Genomic DNA, 9,591 nt, shown 5'->3' on the forward strand with positions numbered 1-9,591 from the left:
TAAAAATTCATTATATAATCTCCCAGAGATTTTGACCACCGTATCACGCAAAAAATCTTTTGTCTTTGTTTCGAGTTGTTTCTGTTACAAATTTAGAGCAAGATGTCTTCTCAAGAGTCAGTCGGGGAGAGTCGGGTGTCCCACCCGACGCCAGGTCCAAGAGCAAACAGCGATGCTTATCACTTTGGGCCATCAACAGAGGATGAGATGGAGGCCAATTTGAAAAGGATAGATGCCATGGAGGAGGATCAAGAAGTTACCTCTCGCTTCCAAGCAGGATTCATGATGGGGGAACTACAGAGCTCAGCTATTCCAAACTCGGGCATCCCTTCCAATGTTAAATTTCTTTTTTTATGAAAATATGAAAAAGAGTGTCACTTGTTCTCCAAAAGCTATGCATCATCCTTGGGTAAAAGGAGCTTTAGCTGTCACGGTCAAGCTCCGCGAGGAAAATATGGACCTCAAGCAACAAGTAAATAAGCTCGAGGAGGAGAATCGTATCCTAAGGGGCATCATCGCCAAGAAGATCACAACCCCAACTCTAAAGAAGGAGACATAATCACATGGGTATGGGCACTCCCCTTGGCAACTGCCAAGCTTGGGGGAGGTGCCCCGGTATCGTATCACCATCACACTCCTATCTTTACCGTTTTACTTAGTTCGATCCTTTTAGTAATATCTAGATCTAGTAGATTGAAGTTTTGGTATGAATTAGTTTTGAGTTTTGCTTTCTGATCCTTTATGTAATCGAGTCCGTGAGCTATCTATAATAAAGATTAGTGTTGAGTCAAGGGCTTTCCTATCTTGCTATGATCTTGAGAAATTAGAAAGAATAAAAAGAATAAAATAGTTCATATTGATCTTATGGATAGCAATGACTTCACATATAAAGAGTATGAGGCATAAAAGTTGTTGAGAGTTGACAAACATAGTTTTGGTCATCGTTGCAATTAATAGGAAGTAATAAAGAAAGAGAGGTTCTTACATATAAATATAATATCTTGGACATCTTTTATAATTATGGGCACTCATTAAGTATGACATGCTAAAGAGTTGATGTTGGACAAGGAAGACAATGTAATGGGTTATGTTTTCTCACATCTTAGTTAAAGTATATTGTCATGGATCGCTCCTATATGTTGAGCTTGCCTTTCCCCTTCATGCTAGCCAAAATCCTTGCACCAAGTAGAGATACTACTTGTGCTTCCAAATATCCTTAAACCCAGTTTTTGCCATGACAGTCCACCATACCTACCTATGGATTGAGTAAGATCCTTCAAGTAAGTTGTCATGTTGCAAGCAATAAAAATTGCTCTCTAAATATGTATGACTTATTAGTGCGGAGAAAATAAACTTTATACGATCGTGTGATATGGAAGTAATAAAAGCGACGGACTGCATAATAAAGGTTCATATCACAAGTGGCAATATAAAGTGACATTCTTTTGCATTAAGATTTTGTGCATCCAACCATAAAAGCACATGACAACCTCTGCTTCCCTCTGCGGAGGGCCTATCCTTTACTTCATGTCTTTTACTATATACAAGAGTCAAGGTGATTTTCACCTTTCCCTTTTTCATCCTTTGGCAAGCACCTCGTGTTGGAAAGATCCTGATATATATCCAATTGGATGTAAGTTAGCATGAACTATTATTGTTGACATCACCCAAAGGTGAATACGTTGGAAGGCAAAATTATAAGCCCCTATCTTTCTCAGTGTCCGATTAAAACTCCATAACCATAAGTATTGCATGAGTGTTAGCAATTGTAGAAGACTATATGATAGTTGAGTATGTGGACTTGCTGACAAGCTCTATTCTTGACTCTTCCCGATGTTATGATAAATTGCAATTGCTTCAATGGCTAAGATTTTAGTTTGCTAGTTCTCAATGAAGTTTCTGAACCATACTTGACATTGTGAGTAGATTGTTACTTGAGCATAAGAAATCATATGACAAAATCTATATATGTTGTTGTTATAAGAATGATCATGATGCCCTCATGTTCATATTTTATTTTTATCGACACCTCTATCTCTAAACAAGTGGACATACTTTTTGATATCGGCTTCCGCTTGAGGACAAGCGAGGTCTAAGCTTGGGGGAGTTGATACGTCCATTTTGCATCATGCTTTTGTATCGATACTTATTGCATTACGGGTTGTTATTACACGTTATGTCACAATACTTATGGCTATTCTCTCTTATTTTACAAGGTTTATCATGAATAGGGAGAATGCCGGCAGCAGGGATTCTGGCTGGAAAAGGAGCAAATATTGGAAACCTATTCTGCACATCTCCAAAAATCCTGAAACTCCACCGAAGTCATTTTTGGAATTAATAAGAATTATTGAGCAAAGAAAGTACCAGAGGGGGCCACACCCTGGCCACGAGGGTGGGGGCGCGCCCACCCCTACTGGGTGCGCCCCCTGTCTCGTGGGCCCCCTGGTGGCCCTCCGGTGCACATCTTCTGCTATATGAAGTCTTTTACCCTGGAAAAAATCATAAGCAAGCTTACGGGACGAAAATCCGCCGCCACGAGGCGGAACCTTAGCGGAACCAATCTAGGGCTCCGGCGGAGCTGTTCTGCCGGGGAAACTTCCCTTCGGGAGGGGGAAATCATCACCATCGTCATCACCAATGATCCTCTCATCGGGAGGGGGTCAATCTTCATCAATATCTTCACCAGCACCATCTCCTCTCAAAACCCTAGTTCATCTCTTGTATCCAATCTTGTATCAAAACCACAAATTGGTACTTGTGGGTTGCTAGTAGTGTTGATTACTCCTTGTAGTTGATGAGCATTGGTTTACTTGGTGGAAGATCATATGTTCAGATCCTTAATGCATATTAATACTCCTCTGATCATGAACATGAATATGCTTTGTGAGTAGTTACGTTTGTTCCTGAGGACATGGGTGAAGTCTTGCTATTAGTAGTCATGTGAATTTGGTATTCGTTCGATGTTTTGATGAGATGTATGTTGTCTCTCCTCTAGTGGTGTTATGTGAACGTCGACTACATGACACTTCACAATTATTTGGGCCTAGAGGAAGGCATTGGGAAGTAATAAGTAGATGATGGGTTGCTAGAGTGACAGAAGCTTAAACCCTAGTTTATGCGTTGCTTCGTAAGGGGCTGATTTGGATCCACTAGTTTCATGCTATGGTTAGGTTTACCTTAATACTTCTTTTGTAGTTGCGGATGCTTGCAATAGGGGTTAATCATAAGTGGGATGCTTGTCCAAGAAAGGGCAGTACCCAAGCACTAGTCCACCCACATATCAAATTATCAAAGTAACGAACACGAATCATATGAGCGTGATGAAAACTAGCTTGACGATAATTCCCATGTGTCCTCGGGAGCACTTTTCTCATTATAAGAATTTGTCCAGGCTTGTCATTTGTTACGAAAAGGATTGGGCCACCTTGCTGCACCTTATTTACTTTCATTGCTTGTTACCCGTTACAAATTATCTTCTCACAAAACTATTTGTTACCTACAATTTCAGTGCTTGCAGAGAATACCTTACTGAAAATCGCTTGTCATTTCCTTCTGCTCCTTGTTGGGTTCGACACTCTTACTTATCGAAAGGACTACGATAGATCCCCTATACTTGTGGGTCATCAATGTGGTCTATATCAAAGTAAATAGATAAATAGATCTTGTCTACATCATGTCATCATTCTTATTGCATTACTCCGTTTCTCCATGAACTTAATACACTAGATGCATGCTGGATAGCGGTCGATGTGTAGAGTAATAGTAGTAGATGCAGGCAGGAGTTAGTCTACTAATATTGGACGTGATGCCTATATAATGGTCATTGCCTGGATATCGTCATGATTATTTGAAGTTCTATCAATTGCCCAAGAGTAATTGTTTTCCCACCGTTTGCTATTTTTCTCGAGAGAAGCCACTAGTGAAACCTACGGCCCCCGGGTCTCTTTTCATCATATTTGCCTTTGCGATCTATTTCCTTTGCATTTATTTTTAGATATATTAAACCAAAAATACCTTGCTGCAATTTATTTATTCCGCGGTCTATTTGTCCTATCTACCACTTTTACCTCATGTTATTTGCCTATCTTGATGCGTCGTACCCGAAAGGGATTGACAACCCCATTAACACGTTGGTTGCGAGTATTTGTTATTTGTGTGCAGGTATTGTTTACATGGTGTGAGGAGGTTCTCCTACTGGTTCGATAACCTTGATCTCATCACTGAGGGAAATACCTACCATCGCTATACTGCATCATCCCTTCCTCTTTGGGGAAATACCGACGTAGTTCTAGCAGACATAAGAGATGTACTTTCTCTCAAAGGGAGGAACTTCCGTGACACATCCTCGTCTCCATCGGCTCTGCTATTGGTTATAACTTACCTTTACTTGTCGAAGCTTATTTTGTGTTGTATCCCTAGCTTGCTTGTATGCTTGTTGTTGTTACATCATATAGGTTGTTTACCTAGTTGCACATCTAGACAACCTACTTTGATGCTAAGTTTAAATTGGTCAAGAAAATCTAAAATTGTTAGTTGCCTATTCACCCCCCCCCTCTAGTCAACCTTATCGATCCTTTCACGGGTCGAAAAGGAGAAATTGTGTCGTGTTCATCGGGAGGCAATGGAATGCGTCCTGTTCATTGGGAGCCAACGGCCTTCTGTTCGACCGCCTACGGTCGAAACGGGATCCTGTTCATCGGGAGGGGCCTGGCATACCACAAAACGGAGGAAACGGACTTCTCTTCGACGTCCTACGGTCGAAACGACGTCCTGTTGATTTGGAGGGATGTGTCATACCGCAAAACAAAGGAAACAAACTTCACTTCGACCTCCTATGGTCGAAATGGGGGTCCTTTTCATCGGGAGGGGTGTGGCGTACCGTAAAATGGGACTCCACAGGCTACTGTTCGTCCACCATCTACCGCCTTGCTCTAGCCTCCACGGGCTATTGTTCATCCATCGTCGACCTCCTCTAGCCTCCACCTGCGACTGTTCATCCATGGCGTCTCCCTCCTGCCTCCACCAGCTACTGTTCATCCACGGGCTCCTGTTCATCCAACCTCCACCGGCTACTATTCAACCAGACCTCCACGGGCTACTGTTCATCCAACCCTCCACCGGCTACTGTTCAACCAGCCCTCCACGGGGTCTTGTTCATCCACCCCAACCAGCTCGATCAATCGGGGTCCTGTTCATCCAGCGGCAACGGCCTATACTACCACGGGGTCCTGTTCATCCAACCCCCGCTGGGAACTGTTCATCCAACCCCCAACAACACCCACTGTTCATCAAGAGGAAGCAGGTTCGATCAGCTTATGTTAGCAGCAGTAGCGAAGGAATCGCTCGATTAGGTTCAGTTAACAACCATGGATCGATTGATTGCTCGGGTTCAGTAACGCGTAGCCAGAGCAATCGCTCGGGTTTAGTAGGTGAATGCCTCGCTCGGGTTCAGTTAGAGCCAATGCCTCACACCCACGTGCGTACGTGTATGAGAGAAACATGCAATCCCTCTGTGCATCGCTTGGCCCCGACCACCCACCATAACCGGGAACTCCCTGATATTTTCCTCGCCCTCACTTCTACCACAGTTTGCTCCATCATGGACGGCCCAAAGAACGTCATGTAGCTGCGTCTCCGACCCGCCTAGGATGAAAAGCCCATTTTGTGTCATGATTTTTTGTCATAGAAGTAGGAGCCCAGCACATCTATGATGATACCGGGTTTTGTCATAATTATAGTCATAGAAGTGTCATAAGCATGACAGGGAAAAAAATTCATTCGGCCCAAAATGTCATGTCATGGATGTGTCTTTTCTTGTAGTGCAATTAAGAACCAAGGTTATCAATCTAGTAGGAGAAACAAGCAACACCTCATCAATAGTACCTGCACACAAAATAACAAAAACTTGCACCCAAGGCAAACAAGGGATTGTCAATCACTCAGCGGTTAATTGCAATGATCAAATCTCATAGTGATAGATAGATAGCTAAAAGACAAAATAAAGAAAATAAATAAAATTGCAGCAAAGTATTTTTGGGATTTTAGTATATAAAAAGCAGACCCGGGGGCCATAGTTTTCACTAGAGGTTTCTCTCTTGAACATAGCATACAGTGGGAAGACAAATTACTGTTGGGCAATTGATAGAAAATCGAATAATCATGATGATATCCAAGGCAATGATCATGTATATAGGCATCATGTCCGAGACAAGTAGACTGACTCCTGCCTGCATCTACTACTATTACTCCACACATCGACCACTATCCATCATGCATCTAACGTATTAAGTTCATAAAGAACAGATCGGAGTAACGGCTTAAGCAAGATCACATGATGTAGACAAAGTAAACTCACACATGAATAAACCCCATCTTTTTATCTTTAATGGCAACAATACAAATATGTGTCTTGTCCCTTTCTATCACTAGGATATAGACTAGCGCAAGATTGAACCCATTACAAAGCACCTCTCTGGTTGCAAGAAAAATCAATCTAGTTGGCCAAACCAAATCAATAGATCGGAGAGAAATACAAAGCTATAATAATCATGCATAAAAGAGTTCAAAAATGACTCAAATAATATTCATGGATAATCTGATCATAGACTCACAGTTCATTGCATCCCAATAAACACACCACAAAAAGTGATTACATCGAATAGATGTCCAAGAACTTCAAGGAGACATTGTATTGAAGATCAAAGACAGAGAATAAGCTATCTAGCGACTAGCTATGGACCTGTATGTCTGTGGTAAACTACTCACACGTGGAAGGGCAGCAAGGTTGATGTAGAGCCCCTCCGTGGTTGATCCCCCCCTCCGGCAGAGTACAGGAAAATTCCTCGAGATGGGATCTTACGAGAACAGAACCTTGTGGAGGCGGGAAAAAGTGTTTTGGGTGGCTCTCTGTTGGTTTTAAAATTTTAGAGAATTTCTAGAGGCAGAATAAGGTCAAATGGACGCTCGTGGGCCCCACAAACCACCAGGGCGCACCCACCCCCTGGGTATGCACTAGTGCCTCGTGGGCCACTCATTCATCTTTTGGCCCTCTCCCGAAGCTTACAGGGTCTCTTATGTCCAGAAAAAATCTCCAAAAAGTTTCGTGCCATTTGGACTTCGTTTGGTGCTGATATTCTAGAAAACCAAAAACATGCAAAAAAACACCTCACACTTGGCACTAAGTTAATAGGTTCGTCCCAAAAAAAGATATATAATGACATGTAAATGCATACAAAACATCCAAGATTGATACTATAATAGCATGGAACAATAAAAAAGTATAGATACGTTGGAGACATATTAGGTTGCGAGAGTGACAGAAGCTTAAACCCTAGTTTACGCGTTATTCCATAAGGGGCTGATTTGGATCCATATGTTCCATGCTATGGTTAGGTTTATCTTAATTCTTCTTTCATAGTTGCAGATGCTTGCGAGAGGGGGTAATCATAAGAGGGTTGCTTGTTCAAGTAAGAACAACACCCTAGCACTGGTCCACCCGCATATCAAAGTAGTGAATGCGAATAAACTAAACATGATGAACGTGACTAGACGGGAATTCCCATGTGTCCTTGATAATGCTTTGCTTTATATAAGAGAACTTCCCGGCTTGTCCTTTGCCATAAAAGAATTGGGCCACCTTGCTGCTCATTTGTTACTCATGCTACGTATTACTTGATACGAATCAAGTTGCTACAAAACTAAATGTCAGTGCTACTTTCAGTACTTGCAGAGAATACCTTGCTGAGAACCACTTGTCACGTATGTCGAGGATATACCCCGCGATGTAACCCGACCGGATGTATGACCCGGCCGGACTTGGCGACTCACTGGTGACCCGCCCTGACCCGGCGACTGACTAGTAACCCACCCAGAGTTGACGGTTCATTAGTGACCCGGCAGGCGGGTCAGAGGAGCGACAAGACCCAGTGGCCCAGAAAGCGGCTCATGGAAGGCCGGCTTAAGAGGAAGGGCATAAGGAATATTTCTCTTACAAGGGAAGCAAGAAGCAAGACTAGGATTCCACTTGTAATAGAATAGCCCTAGTCCTACTAGGACTCCACATGTAACCCACCCCTCCAACTTATATAAGGAGGGACATGGCACCCCAAGAGGGACAAGTTTCACAAGTTGGGACGGACAAATCAATAGCTCTCGATGTAGAGGTAGCGAAAGAACACCCTTGTAATTGTGAGCACCATGATCAATATCAATGAAGCAGGATGTAGGCTTTTACCTCCACCGTGAGGGGCCGAACCTGGGTAAAAAACCTTGCATCTCTCGTCCCACTCAACCCCTCTCAAGCTACCACATAGATGCGTAGGCCTATGACTAAGTCCTCACACTAAGGACATCTGCCGTGACAAATGCACGACAGTTGGCGCCCACCGTGGGGCCTCGCACGGTGGTGTTGAGTTCTTGAAGGGATCCATCTCGGGAACCAAGAGGTTCGCAATTCGCTGGTCAACTTTGATTCTGACAGTGCAATATTTGAGTTCAAGATGAGTCAACCGACTGTTCGTCTGAGCGAGCAGTTGAATCACAAGTCGCCGAGGATGGAATTTTTTGCATCAGTCTATTTTGTTGGCACGTCAGGTTTCGATCTGTAAGAGCAACTCCAATGGGGCAACCCAAACGAACGGCATTTCGTCCGCTTTTTGTCCGTTTGGGTCGGCCGCCCGCCCGGCGTCTGCCCTGTTTTGATATGGGTCGGCAGGGCGCCCAACGCACCGACCCATATGTGCCGGCGTGGCTGCTTGGCCCCCTTATTTTTTTTGCATGATTGCATAGTTCAAACTAAAATCGTTTTGGACCGAATAAAATAGCGCAGTTTATTACAAGCCAAATGAAAATAAAAAGGTCTCACATAGCTCTCACATAGTTTTGCAAACGAATAAAAGAAGATACATCTATTGGTTGCCATCATGAGCCCACATATGCTCAACCAAATCATTTTTCAGTTGCACGTGAGTTTCTGAAATTGGGTGAATTGTTCAAACATTGTCTCTACTCCATGCTCATGCACAACATTCTCACCCTGAAACTGAAACCCTTAATCATACAGATGTTCCGGGCGCTCGTCTTCTACAATCATATTATGCATGATCACACAAGCAGTCATCACCTCCCATAGTTTCTGCGTGCTCCAGGTATTAGCAGGATACCGAACGATGCCCCATCGAGATTGCAAAACACCAAAGGCACGCTCGACATCCTTCCTAGCACTCTCTTGCTCTTGGGTAAATCTTTTCCTCTTCTCTCTGACAGTTGGGTATTGTCTTGACAATAGTGGTCCACTGAGGATATATACCGTCACCCAGATAGTATCCTTTGTCGTAGGTGTGGCCGTTGACAATAAAGTTCACTGGTGGGTTGTTGCCTTCGCCAAGCCTAGCAAACACCAGTGAGCGCTGAAGCACGTTGATATCATTGTGTGATCCGGCCATGCCAAATAAAGAGTGCCAGATCGAGATCTTGAGATGCCATGGCCTCAAGTATGACAGTGCAAGCCCTGACATGGCCCTTATACTGCCCTTGCCAAGCAGAAGGGCAGTTCTTCCACTCCTAATGCATGCAGTCTATACTACCAAG

Source organism: Triticum dicoccoides, chromosome 3B (assembly GCF_002162155.2).
Source record: "Triticum dicoccoides isolate Atlit2015 ecotype Zavitan chromosome 3B, WEW_v2.0, whole genome shotgun sequence".
Classification (NCBI taxonomy): domain Eukaryota; kingdom Viridiplantae; phylum Streptophyta; class Magnoliopsida; order Poales; family Poaceae; genus Triticum; species Triticum dicoccoides.